The 16,962-nt window shown below is 34.3% G+C and overlaps 1 pseudogene across 1 annotated transcript; it reads left to right on the top strand.

Annotated features, from left to right (window-relative positions):
- The first annotated feature begins 8,457 nt into the window (after nucleotides 1-8,457).
- LOC143575895 (putative E3 ubiquitin-protein ligase XBAT31) lies at nucleotides 8,458-11,548 on the top strand (annotated as a pseudogene). The gene is made up of 8 exons (XR_013142853.1): nucleotides 8,458-8,637; nucleotides 8,722-8,784; nucleotides 9,676-9,747; nucleotides 9,840-9,961; nucleotides 10,047-10,187; nucleotides 10,256-10,363; nucleotides 10,438-10,676; nucleotides 11,035-11,548. The product of XR_013142853.1 is annotated as a putative E3 ubiquitin-protein ligase XBAT31 (transcript).
- The last annotated feature ends 5,414 nt before the right edge of the window (nucleotides 11,549-16,962 follow it).

Raw genomic sequence — 16,962 nt, 5'->3', positions numbered from 1 at the left:
GTAAAAATAAGGAATGCCAAACAGCCCCTTAGTGTGTTTGGTTGACAAAGGACTTCCAAAAGGTTTGTCGCTCACATACAACCACATTATCTAAATTCGAATCGTTAAACAATGTGTTCTTCATAATTAGTGGCATATATTTGTTAAAATCAAACCAAAACCCTGAAAAGGTTCTCATAAAATTCTTGTCACATACCTGGTGCGAACCGTAACACATTCCCCTGTTTCACATTTAACATAGCTAGCATTTACCAACTAAGCTAATGATTATTAACAGATGTTACAAAGTTGAGAGTACAAATATGTTTACCCAATGTTGTTAAGACTGGGCCGGACCGGCTGGTCGAACCGGCTCGACTAGGATTGATCCACCAACGGTCGGTTCTATGTAGTTCGTTTGATTCTCCGAAAACCAGTTGGTCCAGACCGGTTCACTGGTCCGACCGGAAAACCAAACCGGTTGCACCGGTTTACTATGAAAAAAAATAAAAAAAAAATTTTGAAAAATTTTTTTCCAGTCCAAACCGCTATTTTTGAGGAAGAATTGTGTGGTCGGTATGACCGGTCGACCGGCTGCCCATTCAGTTCGTTATCAGATCCAGTTATGAAAACATTGCTTTTACCAACAATTGATGATAGAAAAATCAATAAATTACAAAATAAATCTTGTAAAGAAACTTTTTGTATTTTTTTATTATAATTATTTAAAGTAGATAACGGTTTTCTATAATTAAAAAATATATAATTATATATATAATTAAAATGCAACTAAGTTTAGTTTTTTAAAATTTTATAATATAAGTTTCAAACATTAACCTTTGACATCTTAACTTTATTTACAAACATTTGTTAATTAGACATTTACCACAAAAGTTTCATTTATATACTATTTAGTTATTTTACATTTGTTTTATATATTTACTTTTTAGCTCATCAAATTTGATAATGAAAACTTTACATTTTTAGTTTTTGGCCACTTAACTTTGTTAATGAAACTTTTGCCCAAATACTTTTACCATAAGGAACCGAATTGATATTGAATAACTTATCACCATGTTTCAACCGCAACACATAATAGATTTTGAACATGAAAAGCCTTTAACTCGCTTCCTCGTAAAGTATGGGTAGAAATACTTGTTAATAATTAATAATAAGTAAATATGTAGAAATTGTTAAACGTAAGTTGTACTCTCGTGACTTATCTTCCAAATTAGTGTAATTTTCTAACGAGATGAAACAAGAGTCCAAGACTGAGGAACAAAGGTCAAAAATCAAAATAATAAAGTTAGGAAAATAGCAATTATACCTTGACGGCTTGACTAAAGATGGAAAACTAGCTTGTCACATACTCGCATCTATTTTTTTTAAGGCAAATTTCTTTTCATCTTTGTCAGTGGAACTTGAGCATGAGATCTTTTCTTTTCAATCTTAGTTTTGCCTTTGCCAATTGATCATATCCCTAAATTAGTTTTAAGGTTTTTGAAAATTTCATATTTATTAAACCATGCGTAGTCAAAACCAGACAACCCTGGACATTTTACGTCATGTGGTGCCGAATCAACATTTCAAAAGTTTTGCTAAAAACAAGTTTAGTGGGAAAACGTCACAATTCTCCTAACATCATTATTTTATTCCCCCCCCCCCTCTCTCTCACCCAAAACGCCGATCTCCAAACATTATGTACACAATGCCGGCCACAAATTTGAAGACCAAAACGCAAGGGGGGGGGGGGGGGGGGCGTTTTGGCCCAAAACACCTGCCACTACGGCTAGTCTTATCTTGGCTCCATGTATTTCTTCTTGTATTCTGTTACCCGAAATGAAAATAAAATTCGAAAACTATCCGTCTAGAAATTTATTTGATTTGAAAAACTAACATTAAGATGGTTCCTTGGTTTTTGAGGCCGTTTTTGGGCTTGATTCGAACGCACAAATTGGTTTCCGAATGTGCTTTCAAAATATTGAGGGGTTATTTGGTTTATAGAATTTTTTTAGTGACTTTGTATTTGTTAAAGAAATTAGAATTTAAAGTATTTAAATTTGATATCTTAAATTAAAGGAATTTACACTTGAAATATATTTGGTTGACAAAATAATCATGCTTGGTTTGTTAACTTGTTAACAAAGTAGGAATGTGAAGGTGGTGGCGGCGGCATTAAGAATGATGTCAAGGGTAATGAAAACGAAATGGTGGCAGCGTTGTGACAATGTTAGTGATGGTGGCGGAAGCATTAGTGGTAACACCGTTGGAATTAACGAAGGCTAGTGATCGCAACAAGGCCCACAGCTGTCTCGATGACGATAATGGAGGTGGTGTGGCAAAGTTGATGAAGTCGATCGTGGTAACAACATGCACAGTAACAATGACAATTGTAAGGGGGTTATAGCAGGGGTGATAACAGCGATGGTATCGGTGGTGAGTGAATGAAAGATTTCAACTCCTTTTTCTTAACTTTTTTATAACTTGAAGCAAAACTAAACTCCGTAACACAATGAATTCGAGGGAGTTTATTCTAATTTCAATTTAATTCAGTTTTTACCAAACATTGCATCAATTAAAAATTGCATCATTTGAATTTAGATTCTCATTCCCGTGACTTCCAAGGAACTAAACTTTCGTTGACTTCTCAATCAACCTGACTCGAAAAGCCATATACTATCATTTGTATTGATACAGGGGGTGGGGGTGGGGGTGGTTTAAAAACCATCACTTGCTCCCACCAATACAAGTGTGCCACCTCACCCCACCACTTTCCATCACTAATGATGGAATTTTGGTGGGGGTGGTGGTGTGGTGTGGTGTGGTGTGATGAAATTTTTTTTTTATATTTTTTTACAACTTAAAAATTAAAAACAATAGTAAATTAAAAAAAATAAAAGTTACATTAGTAAATTATTCCTCGTCCGAATTCGGAAATTCCAAACCTAAAGAACCTACAAGTTCAACTAGATCATATCTCAACCGATGGTGAATATCTTCGTTCCGCAAGTCTAATTGCACGTTCTCAGGAACGGGAACTTGAGTGGAGGATCCGGCACCCAATCTGGAGAAATTGCACGTCCGTCTTCTTTTATTAGCATATTGTGCAATATGATGCATGCATATAATATGCTAGAGATCATGGGTTTTTTCATTGCACGAACCGGTCAACTAAGTATGCACCATCTACCCTTTAAGACACCGAAAGCTCTCTCGACATCTTTTCTTGCCGATTCTTGCAACTTTTTGAACGCCTTTTCCTTGACCTCGACAGGAAACGAAAAGGCTTTCACAAAAACAGACCACGCCGGGTAGATACCATCGACAAGAAAGTAGCCACGTCTGTAATATCTCCCGTTGACAAAATACGGACAAAAGGGTGCGGTACCATCTGTCACGCTTTGAAACAACGGTGATGTGTATAGAACACTAATGTCGTTGTTTGAGCCATGAACACCAAAATAAGAATACCAAATCCATAAATCATTTGACGCAACCGCTTCAAGTACGATAGTCGGTCGTTTAATATCACCCCTAACATACGCCCCTCGAAACTCCCGTGAACAATTCCTCCATTCGATATGTGTACAGTCGATGCTACCGAGCATCCCTGTAAAATGCCATCTAGCCTCATGCGCGGCGTAAAGACGTGTAATGTCGTATCTTGTTGGTTTTCGTAGAAACTCTTTGCCATACAATTTAATCGCGTTACAAAAGAATTGCAGACATTCACGTGAAGTTCTCTGAGACATTTGTAAGTATTCATCGAATTGATCGGGTGGGTTACCTGTCGCTAATTGACGAATAGCGGATGTGCATTTTTGAAGCGCCGTAAAACTTCGTTTGCCCCTCGCGTCGTAAGATTCTTGAAACCATTCTTCACTTGCTTCGACGTCTGCTACAATCTTTAAAAATAAAGATTTCGGCAAACGAAACCGATCCCTGAACGTCTCGTCATTGTATTTCGGCTCCTCCACAAAATAGTCGTTCATTAGCACTTTGTGGGCATGTATACGATCACGATCCACCATCTTTTTCTTTGGACGGCTCGGGCCTTCAAGTTCGTTATATAAAAATGGGAACCATTCAACAATGTCATCGTCCGAAGACGAAGAGCTATCGGTGTCTAGCGGAAACGAGTTGCTCGGAAAATCCATATTTTTTTGTTTTGAATTGAAGTGGTGAAGAAATAGGTTTTTGTAGTAGAAGATTGAGAGTGTTTTGAGTTGGATTGAAATGGTTGTTAATTTATATTGTTAATTTTTTTTTAATTCCCCAACCCCAACGGTCATCCCCCACCCCAACGTTCAAATTTCTTGGTATTCACCACGTGATGGCCATCACGGCCGGACCCCCATCACGCGTGATGGGGGGACCGGCGGCGGTGTTCGTGAGGCCATCACGGTGTATAACGGACCACCCCCACTTCCCTACTGATTAAAATTTATCCTGAGCTTAGGACTTAAGAACCCATGAATATTAGTTTAGTTAGTAATTAGTAACTATGATTGTTAGTAAGTAATGGATTTATCTGTTTTGTACACACGCTCTAAACATCATTTTGAAGGTATATCCTCCCATGAAAAGGCTATTGACACAAGGGACTATAGAGGAAGAATCTTTAGCTTTACCTATATGGTGTGTGTTATAACTTACAAATTGGTCCTTAGTTTTAACTTTACTCTCTTTATCTTCCATGTGGCACCTTTTGCCATTTAAGATGTTTAATGTTGAATGTGGTTCACATTCTATACACATGAATCCTTGCATTGATGGTATAACCTACCTCCTATAGTTTTATATTTAAAAGTAAATAAAAAGAATATTTTTGTTATAAAAATGACAAAAGTATCGGCTTCGAGTCTCTTACTTTTAAGTATATTTAAAACCTACCTTTTATAAGTTCATCTTATGTGGTTTATTCGATAAACAATGTAGTACAACTAAGGCTTATTTCTATTCTGGTAGGATCTATCTATTTATATAAATTTCTATAAAAAAAAAAATCTTATTTGTCATTCTCTGGTTGTTTTCCACCCCTCTCAAGTTATCAGATTGTTTGATTTGCGATTTGAGGTTTCTTATACATTTGATCCGAATTCATGGGCATTGGTCTCACCAAAACCCGAATGGTTCTTAAATGGGTTATAACATCTCATTTATTTGTGAAACCCTTTTATCATCAAACATTAATTTGGCGGGTCATGGGTCTCACCAAACCCGGATAGCCCTTAAATGGGTTATATCATCTCATTTATTTGTAAAATAACCTCTTAATCATCAAACAATAATTTCCGCGGGTCATGGGTCTGACCAAACCCAGATGGCCCTTATATGGGTTATACATCTTATATATTTGTGAAACTATTTCATCATCAAACCCCAATTTAATTTATCCCTTCTACATATTCTCCATCGTCGATCTATTCTCTCCATCCCAGGATAACTTCTGAATACCACTCACAATCATTAACCTCTCCTCTCATGCATCAACCATCATCGTCGCCTACATCAACCGCCATTTTTTCATAAGATAAATATTTGTGTTCATGTTTATTCATTTTAAAAAATCAACATGTTCTTGCTCATGTTCATTCGTTAAAAATCTAAAAAATCTACACATCTCAATAGAAAGAGCTCAACGTTAAAAAAATATAATGAACGCAACAAACTAATATATGCGTGTTAAATCAAAACTAAACTACGTTAAAAAATAAAACAAATCATTACAAAATATAAAATGACAAAAGATTAAAAAACAAAACTTAAATAAACATCCGTAACACGAGGGACCCAAAATAGTTAATTCATATATAGTTCATCTCTTATCTGCAACTAGGTTGATCCGATAAACTAATCTAGCTAGTACGAAAAAGGTGATCAGCAGATAATTATTCAATCTCTTGTAAAAATAAATTCACGTCTATGCATAAACATTTTAACAAGACAAATTATTAGCATCTTTAATTGTAACTTCAAGTACGCGTCTTATATATATTAACTACTATTCATAAATCCCAAATATCCCGAATAAGAATTAAACTATGTCTAACTATAAAGAAACGTGGTCGGATTTCATGATAGAATTTTAGAGTTTTAGCAAATGCAATTATTACGATTTTTACATAATATGATTGGTTAGTATGATTTGTATGAATTTAATAAAAATTTATGGGTAATCTGTATTCTAATAAAAAATAAAAAAAAATTCAGGACACATGTTGCTTTGTGGTTCAACCTCACACTTGTTTTGATGCCTAAACCTGACACCCACTTTCATAACACGAAGATCCTATGTTACTTGTTTGATCTTCAACCACATATACTATTTACCGGTTAAAGATTTAAGTAATTAAGCCATGAAATTTATAAACATCCATTTTTTTTTGTAGGATGTATGATAATAAAATAATCACCGTCGTCGCCATCACTAATTTAAAAATTAAATGATTGATTCTGTAATGTGTGAATCTAAACGAAGCCAAGCACCTCCAATAAAGCATGAGACACAATAATGAATAATCTATTAAATTCCAAGTACAAGTCTTCATATTCTCCGTATACGTGTGTTACCGTGTTGTCCAGCTTCACGGTGACTTAAATACATTAAACTAATCATCTTAATTTTAAAATGAATTTATATATTCTAATTCCTCTTGCACTTATGTTTCCTATATAAAACTAAAACTCTTGGCAAGGAGTAAAAGTTTTTAACATCATAAAAAACAATCGGTTTTTGATTGACATATCTAACATGTTTATAAACGTGTTATGTTTGGATTAACTTATTTAATCTACTTAGTTAGACACGTAACTCAAAAGCATGCTTAATTAAACAGGTCGACCCACTTATAACTAACCATATATGACAAGTTTAACTCATTTTATGCAACCCACCAACACAATTAGCACGTATACAACTTAATTCATACCTGTCAACCCATTACACGTTTAGACAAATGAGTTATATAGGCCGTGTTCGGGCTACAAGATTTAAACGTGTGTGATTTTTTTTTAACCAACAAGCATGTGTCAGTTAGAATTGATTTTAAATGAATAAATGTGGATCGTATTTGGAGCTATGTATAGCTATGTATATCATAGAGGTATAAGTATTTTTAGTATTATCTTGTTATATTTACTAATTAAGATGGATGTCCATCACTTATCGGTTTAATTAACATTCAAGTCGGTTATTATCAACATATATAAAGCTACAAAATTACAAGTGTACACGCATAGACACTTGATAGTTGTCTTGATAGTGATTGAGATGTATACCGGATTGCGTGAGAGATCAGGGGGTGAATACTAAATATTGCATGCTTTGGACCATTTAATTTTGTTGTTGAGACCGCACCGGCCGGTCGAACCGGTCCGACCGGGAATCGGTCCATCGACCGGTCCGGTTCTATATATTCGCTCGACTGCAAGGGAACCGGCCGGTCTGAACCGGTTTGACCGGTCGGACCAGAAAACCGGACCGGTTGAACCGGTTTTTAATGAAAAAAATATTTTTTTTTTGAAAAATCATATTTCAAGCATGACCCGTCTTTTTTTACCGAATTTGTTCGGCCGGTCCGACCGGTTCAACCGGTTGAACCAGTGAACCGGTTGGCTGTCCGATTTGGTATCCGGTCCGGTTATGAAAACATGGCATTTATTGCTTTCATTTTGCGTCATGACATTGAGATTTGAGTGTCCTGAAGCTGTACCCTGATGAAGTGAACCAACTTGTGTTCTTATGCTTTCAACATTCAACATACAATTAAATAAGGGGTACATAGTTATATAAGTTTTTGAACTGATCTTCATAAAACAACCATAACTTTAACTAAATATTTAAAATAAGTCTTGATTTATATAAGATAATCAAAATTATACAACATAGATTTAGAGTAGAGAAAAGCCCAGGAATATATTTATTGGTAGAGATTATCAACCATAACGAACCAAAAACGTCTTCGAGTCATTTCTACTCAGATTTTCCCCTTTCACAAGGGAAAAAAGAAAAGAAGAAATTAAACACACGAAACTCGCTTATCACATAAAGATCTCTGGATGTTTTTGCACAAATTAGAGATGCTCTTAAACAATATATAATATATATTTGTAGCAAATAAATGAATAATTAAAGTTAAGAGAAATCATCATCCTTGATCAAAGTTAATTATTTCACTTCACTATTTAAATCAAATAATAATAATAATTCGGGTACCAATACCACAAAACCCTTTTCCCTGGAAAATAAATTTTCAAGTCAAGTAAGGTAAGGTAGCAAAGGGCCAAAGGCCCCACTACTTCACTAACTTTGGAATCTCTAAAACTGCCCGTAACCCACTGACACCTGCCCGTAGTCAGCCTCCCACCTGCCCGTCCGCCACCTTTGTCCCCATTTATCTCCCCCCATTCTCAAGTCTCCATAAGTGTAAATGCCACACCATTAACTAACCTCAACTCTCCATCAGCCTCAGCAACATGGGCCAAGGTCTCAGTTGCAGGTTCCAAGATGAACATGGGTTGTTTACAGCCGTTCAGTTTGGGGATTTGGAGGTGGTGAAGATGCTTCTGGACAGAGATCCGAATATTATTCGGGAAACTACTGTTTATGATCATCATTCGGCTCTTCATATTGCGGCTGCCAATGGCCAGATCGAGGTGAGTAGTTTGACGGGTGGGTTTGTTGGTTTATTGGTTTTTGTGTTTGACTTTGATCGGTGGATTTGGTGTTGTTTGCTTCAGATTCTGTGTTTGCTGTTGGAGAATCGGTCTGTTAATCCGGATTGTTTGAATCGGCATAAACAGGTGTGTGAAGTTTTGCGGTTTGAATCCGGTTCATGATTCATCAACCGGATTCAAGTTAACCCGTAACAATAGAGGGGTAAACGAACCAAGTCCGAGCTCAACTAGGCTCGACTTTGGCTCGTTTAACTAACAGAGCCTTTTCGAGCTCTCATCGGTTTGAGCTTGAGCTTGGCCCATTTCCTATTTATTAATTATTTTTTATTTTTTATTTTTTATATATTTATAGTTATATGAATTTTCTTATTTTAATTATATTTTTATATATAACAAATATGTATTATATGTTATTTTTATCATAAATTTATATATGATAACGATTATATATATATATATATATATATATATATATAGGCTAAGTATAAAATAAAAACTGTGAAAACTCTATAAACCCATTCTCAACCACATGTTTTTAATTAATGTTTAAATCTTGTGGTCCACAATTAAAGTGAATAAAAAATGTAAATATAAATATAACTTTTTCTCTCTTCAGAAAACATATATAAAAATTAGTAAAAAAATGTTAAAAAATAGCAAACAATTTTTTTTAATGTTTCGATATTTTGTATTAAATGTTACAACATATATTACATGTAACAAAAAAAAAACGATGTTACATAGGGTTTTCGCGGGTTTTTACAACTCAAATGGGTTTTCATTTTAACCTTAGCCTATATATATATATATATAACATATTTGATTAGTGAAGCTCGGGCCCGTTTATCAAATAAGCTTAATTTTAGGCTCAAGCTCGATTCGAGCTTTTTTAGAGCTGATCTCGGGTAGCTCGCGAGCTGCATGGCTCGTTTTCACCCCCATTCCTGAATCATGATCCTTGGTAGATTTAGGTTTTACTAAATTTGTGCAATTAGATTAATGGAACTCACTTATCAGACTCCGTTGATGTTGGCTGCAATGCACGGGAAAATCGCGTGTGTGGAGAGGTTAATTGAGGCAGGGGCTAATGTATGTTGATTTCCCCCTTTTCAAACATTGATCAACCATGATTTTGTAATGCTGTTCAATTAAGAATAGTATGCATTGATCAAAATTGGCAGATTTTGATGTTTGATTCACTAAATGGAAGAACATGCCTGCACTATGCTGCTTATTATGGCCACTCTGATTGTCTGCAAACTGTTCTATCCTCTGCAAAAACCTCACCTGTTGCGGTTTCTTGGTAGATGTCTTATCTTTTTCCCAAATTAAACCTTCAAATTTGTATAAATTGTTATACAATATGAATTATTGTATTCAAATTTCAGGGGATTTTCTAGATTTGTGAATATTAGAGATGGTAAAGGCGCGACACCATTGCACTTAGCCTCCCGTCAAAGACGACCCGAATGTGTTCATATACTTTTGACTAGTGGCGCTCTTGTTTGTGCCTCCACTGGTGGATATGGGTACTAATTATTTCATTATATTATAACTTATGATATAATTTGTTTGCTAAATTAATATCATTTTGCAGACTTCTTGGTAGCACTCCGCTTCATTTGGCTGCAAGAGGCAGTTCAATCGATTGCATCCGAGAGTTGTTAGCATGGGGTGCTGATCGGCTTCATAGAGATGCATCCGGGTAAGATTTATCATATCTAATTTAATAATAATGTATTTATGGTAATGTGTAATCTAAATGTTTTATAATTACAGGAGGATACCGTATACGGTTGCTTTAAAACATAAAAACGGAGTGTGTGCGGCTTTACTAAATCCTTCATCTGCAGAGCCATTAGTATGGCCATCGCCGCTAAAGTTCATTAGCGAGCTTAATCAAGATGCAAAAGCTTTGTTAGAGCAAGCTTTAATGGAGGTTAATATGGAAAGAGAGAAGAACATTTTAAAGGGTTCGGGTTTCTCTGTGTCGTCCCCGTCCCATTCTGATGCCGCGGGTATCGATGACTAACATCTCAGAGGTAATTTTTACTGTAATTAGAAAATATGATTTGATTAAGTTACAGTTGTAGTAATTATCATTAGAAGAATCCGACTCTGATATCATATAGAATAATAAAAGCCTTGTAAGGATATTTATAAGATTACAGTCAATGAGGTTATATTGGTATTACTTATTTATTTGATTATGAAAAAAGGACAAAAGGAATGGAAAGTTAGTAAATAAACCAAAAACTTTTTGGATTGTTTTAGGTTGAAATGGTCATAGTTGATGACTTTTGACTTTGATCAAAGATATTTATGTCTTGCTTTCGCAGACACGTTTACATTTGGCTTAAACTAGTTTAATGAAAGATAATATTCAACTAACTTTAATTAATTATGTTTTGTAGGCAAGTGATTCACAATTATGTTGCATATGTTTTGACCAACCATGCACAATCGAGGTTCAAGATTGCGGTCACCAAATGTGCGCCCAATGCACACTCGCCTTGTGTTGTCACAACAAGCCCAACCCGATAACCTCAACCTTACCTCAACCCATTTGCCCGTTTTGTCGTAGCGATATTGCACGGTTAACAGTCATTTAAGTCAAAGTCAACTCTGCTGACCAAGACCTCGACCTTTATTCCTCTCCTAAGCAGCGAAAATCGAGAAAATCACAGAATTTGAGTGAGGGAAGCAGCAGCTTTAGGGGGGTGTCGGCTGTACCCTCATTCGGGAGAATGGTGGGCCGTAGCTCGGGTCGGGTCGGGTCTCGGCTGACCGTGAATGTGATAAGCCATGAAAAACAATCGGGTCAACATCGGTCCAGGGCGTTTAGGCATTGTGTATAGAAAGATCAAGTCTTGAATTCTGTTATTGAATTGGATTTGTGGGGCAATAATTAAGCAAATGAATGGTGAGTATTGTTTAAAAAGTTTTATTTTTGTTACCTAAGGCTAGAGATTCAAAATTCATCTATGTAATGGTTTAATGAAATATGGTGAGAGGTAAATTGAACCCCACCTTTTTGCTTTTATTATTTTATGGCGTGACAGTTTATATAATAAAGTAATTTTATTTCTTGTATATGAGGGCCAAATCTTGTTGCAAAAAGGTATGCCAACCTACATTCGCTTCTAAAAATGTAAGTTTGGTGAGATTTTGTAACATTTGTGTGTGTATATATATATATATATATTATCTAAAACTTTGAAAGAAAGTAAAAGGTTTGTTGTGACTTGTGAACAATGATAGAGATTAAAAGATAAGCCAAATATCAAATTAGCAACGTTTAAGAAACGTGACTTAAGGAATACTACATTAATAAGAGATTAAGAAGTGGAAGAATTAAACACATGAACTTAAGTGGTTCACTCAATTAATTTAATTGGACTAAATCCACATGCTACACTACTCTAGAGATTTTTTATTAACTTCAAACTTGGATATATGTAGTAAAATTTGCATTTACAAGAAATTTTCTTTGAAGAAATTACGTAACATGTATCTATTTTTAAAGTGCTCAATCTTGCTTGTCATCATGTTACATCCTTTATGTTCTTTAACTGACTTTTTCTTGTAGACTTTAATCTACCATTACCATTTTTAAGTTATATCTTTTTTAAATTTTAACCTTTTCAGGCATGTTTTATGCTATCAAATTTGTCAGTGTAGAAGTTTGCTAACTTTTGAATTAACCTCTTATCACTATCATTTTTAGTTTTGATTATGATTATTTAGTTTATTATGGTATAATTAAGTAATCCTTAAGCCGCTTCTTCCATCAACCAAAATCATGTCCATCAAAATTGGTGATCTTTACTTTACCATCTTATAACATTGCCCCAATAGAATCTAGAAGCCTAAAGGTTTTAATACAAGTTGCTAACAAGTAAGAAAACATGTAACCTAACAAACACGACAATAACATTGACAAGGTCAAAAGGGATTGGAACAATATGAACGCGTGAATGTTGTTTGGTTCACTCGATCAATTTGATCAAGATACAACTATGGTCGGACTAGTGAGTTAGTATGAACTTTACAACTCCAACTATGTTGTAAAGTTTATCATTACAATTTACAATTAGATGCTATTTATATTAGTAATAGTGTGGTTAATAACATATACATCAAGTTTACACTATGAAGTGTCTTTGTGTGTCATATATTAACACACTTACTTTAGTTGAACCTTGAATAAAATAAGCTTCTCAACATAAAAAATAACAATAAGAAAACATTTTTCACTAGAAAACGAAAGAATCAATAACATGTGCCATCCAAAGTCTTAAGAGCTCGATGATTCATACTTAAATGATTCTTATAATAAAAAAAGTAGTTTAATTTATTTGGTTTTCATGGGTGAAAAAGTTATTGCCTATTAAATACTGACAATTCATATATTAACACATACCACGAATCTTTATACATAACTTATAACATAATAAAGAACGCCAACTATGATCTATTATCCACTATATATTATATTGAAAAGAAAATAATAATAAAATTTTAATAATTCATATCATGATGTATATGTACAGCTTGTATGGTATGACTGTACAACCTTGATTACATAGTGTTTTAGTTAAGGTACAAGTGTTAGGTTGCAGGTCATGTGATCACTGTCTGTTGGTTGGTTTCAATAATTTGTTGTACCATCATATGTGTTCATGCCTCTTATGTATGAAGACAAGTGAGATTGGGATTTGGGTCACATAATGTGGGGACCAGACTGTAACTTTCATCTAAGTGGTGGTGGTGGTGGATTGCCAAGATTCTAAAGTTTTGTGGGGTTTAACTTTGATTGCCTTTTGACACCCTTCAATTTCTATTATTTTCGAATGTGACACTCGTCATGAATCATGACGTTGTGGCCCATTGATGTCTAGCTGCATTCTTAAGATGGTGTTATGATTGATTATATGTCCAACAACGTTAATGATGTGGTTGTTTCTTTGAAGAGGTGTACATTTAAACATTCTTTGTATCACACATCAAGATAACGCTATTCGATGAATATATTAAGGCTTTGTTTTACATTAAGTGTTTTGGTATGATTGACTTAGTGATCGAGATGACTCATACTAGAAGATGACTTGTGTTTTGGAGACCTGGGGTAGGACCAAAGATGGAGATGAATACATGTAAATTCATGTTAAGGCACGTATGAACAAGACTATCTAGTGTAATTGTATGTTTTAATTTTTTTAGATTTTTTTCAAGTGCATTTGGTAGTAAATCTTCTGCTCAAGTGCACCAACATATGACACCTACTAACACATGGACACATGGTTAATACATGTGCGTATAAGCTAGACCAATAAATCAACCATAGAAGTACTACTTCTAAGCTCCAACCCATGTTACATGATATCTTTGTAGTAATAACTAATAACGTTCATTTATGATCCCTCTAAAAATGCACCTACTAACACATGGATACATGGTTAATACATGTGCTGAGTCGTTGCCGACGACTGAGTGTGCCGATGTGGTGGTGATTGGTGTTGGAGGAGGCGGTGCGTGAACGGTAGACTGATGGTTACGAACACATATGAAAGAATAAAGGGCTAAAATTTTTGTATATCATCATTTTAAAACTTTAAGGTTAAGAAGTTTGTTGACCGAATTAGATGTTTCATTATGGTGAACCAAACACACTTAATACTGATTTGATTCAAAGATAGCCTCTTAATTAATGAAATCATTAAAATACAACTAAATAGTCACACACAAGGGAAGGTTGTATCACAATTTGTACAGAGAGATCCAATATTCAATAACTACGATTTAGCAAAACCTTTTACAAAACCTACATATCTTTAAAATCAAATAAAATTAGTAGGTAAAAAAACCAAAATTAATGTAAATTTGAAACCGAACCAGATTCTTATTTCTGTTTTGAATGTAAACTTTTTACTCAAATATTTAAATCCAATTTACATACAATCTTTAAAACATGGGTTCTTAAATCCGTTTGACTTCTTAAATAATTCTTTCGTTTTTTTTTCATATACAATTGAATTTTCAATAATTTAATTTATATGTTGCAATTTGGCTTTGATTCTTCCATGTTTTGTTAGTTTCAACAACCGAAATTTTATTTCAACTTCAAAATTTCAAAATTCATAACTCGATTTCATTAACTTGAGAAGCCCGAAATTTAATTCGATTAACACCTAAAAGACCAAAGGCTAAAAGGTCCACCTTGACTTTGATATTGGTTGGGTATGAAGACCAGTTACGCAAGCCCGGTCATCTACGATCTAGTCTTCGTATCAACTATTAACAACAGTCCATGATCCGTACATAAACTGGACCACGTATGGACCCACCCCATTCTTGCTGCAGGACTTTAGGTGGCACAATTCAGAAAGTTGGAGGGTCATAAATCATAGCGTATCAATAGGAGTTTAACTTAAACTAGCTAACCTTTTATACGTGTCAAAAGATTCTTTTATTTCTTTTTTTTTTTAAATAATAAGTATATTTGTTTAACCTATAAGATATTATCTAATGCTGGTTAATTATTATTCAAATATGACAAGAATAATTAGAAAATCAAATCAAATCATAATCTTAATAAAGTTTACATTAAACGAGGCTAATAATTTTCTATCTAATAGTTTATTATTGTTTTCTTAATTTTTAATAGTAGAATAGTCATCAAAATATATGAAATTGTTAAAATAGTGTTTATATATAATAATCTAATCGTTCAAAAGTTTGGATAGTCAAAAATGGAAAATAAATAGAAGAAAAAAACAGTGAAAATGTTTTGAGGTGGTCAAAGTTTACGGGTATAAAGTAATATTTTTTCGTTCTAGCATTATCCATAATATTACTTGTCATATTATATGCACTTTAATCCTTTTTCTTTGGAACGTGTGTAATTAGTACACCTTTTTTAAAACAAATATATTTTTTAGGATGCAAGATTTATTACAAATCAAGAACTAGGAATACAAACAAGTTGCGCGTCCTTTTAAAAAGGAAATCAATAAAAGTTTATTTTGGAAGTATTTATTAGGGATAACATACAAGATTTATTTTTACTCTATTTTAGCACTTAAAAACAAAAAGTGACTTGAGCCACCAAAGAGTACAATATTATTAAGGTGTTAAACATAGATTTGTCATTAAACATAATAAGCTTTATAAAAACTTAAAAGAAAAACTACAGAAAAACCACCAACGATGGTTACTCAATCCATCATAAGGAAGTAAGGAGTGATGGTTGAGCTCAGGAACTTGGTGATTTAAATTAACCATACAACATTAAAAAATGTTCTTAGGGGATAGGGGTGGTGGCTGGTTAGTTGAGTTTTCCTAAGGGGTACACAACTGTAGTCGTTCTCGAGCACCCCTTATGGGTAACATCTCTTTGCATAAGAAAGAAGAGGAGAGAGAAAGAGAGTGTGAGAGAGAATAGTTATGAATGAGAGAAACATGCCCCCATGCGGCTTATAACGGGTAGTTGCAGATATCCGATGTGGCCATCGAGTTCACGGTGAGCGCCCCTAGTCGCCTTATATATTATTATTTTTTTTAAGTTTGAGGAAGACTGTAACTTCAGTCGAGGTTTATGTTGGAGACTTCAATCAACAACAACCCTGTTATAGTGCTCGGTGTTTTGAATTTTAATTTGTGTGGGTGTGCGGGCTTATCCTAGATTAAATCTTGTGAAGTTGTAAACTGATGGATGACCTTAAGGTATTAATCTACTGAGCCTATTCTAATAAAGACCTTAACTGTAGAGTAAGTAATTATTGAATGTGAGAGCTATAGTAACTAAGCTAATATTTAATTAAAAAAAATCAGGCCCAAACTTAGAAACATGCCCTAATTTACTGTTAATTTTATTTTATATTAGTCTACCTTTTATATATGCAGAAAAAAAATCAGACCCGTTTCAAAAGAGACCCTTAGTGGTGGCTATGGCCCAATTCAAAACGGCCTATATCGTGGCTATGGCCCGACCAATCTCTGGGCCGGCCCTTGTTGAGCCGAAAATAGATGAGGTAGTCAATATTTGGAGACTTTCGATTGCTAAGAGTCGTGAGGGTCTGGTAGACGAGCCTTAAACATGAATTTAGACTTAGGATAAATATATTAGCTTGTCAAACACGGGGACATGATAATTTACTAACTGATTTGAAAATTTTTGGACCCGTATAACCTAACCATTCACATGAATTTGAATATACAATGGATTCATTACTAGCAAAGTTGAATATAAAAAGTTACATGATGTAAAACTTGAACAAACTCATTCCAAAATAAAAATGCAAC

The sequence above is a fragment of the Bidens hawaiensis genome, unplaced genomic scaffold (assembly GCF_021521415.1).
Source record: "Bidens hawaiensis isolate Kalapana, Puna unplaced genomic scaffold, B.hawaiensis_p1.1 tig00001433_1, whole genome shotgun sequence".
NCBI lineage: Eukaryota > Viridiplantae > Streptophyta > Magnoliopsida > Asterales > Asteraceae > Bidens > Bidens hawaiensis.
Note: the sequence above shows the minus strand (reverse complement) of the source record. Positions and strands in the feature narration are given on the sequence as shown.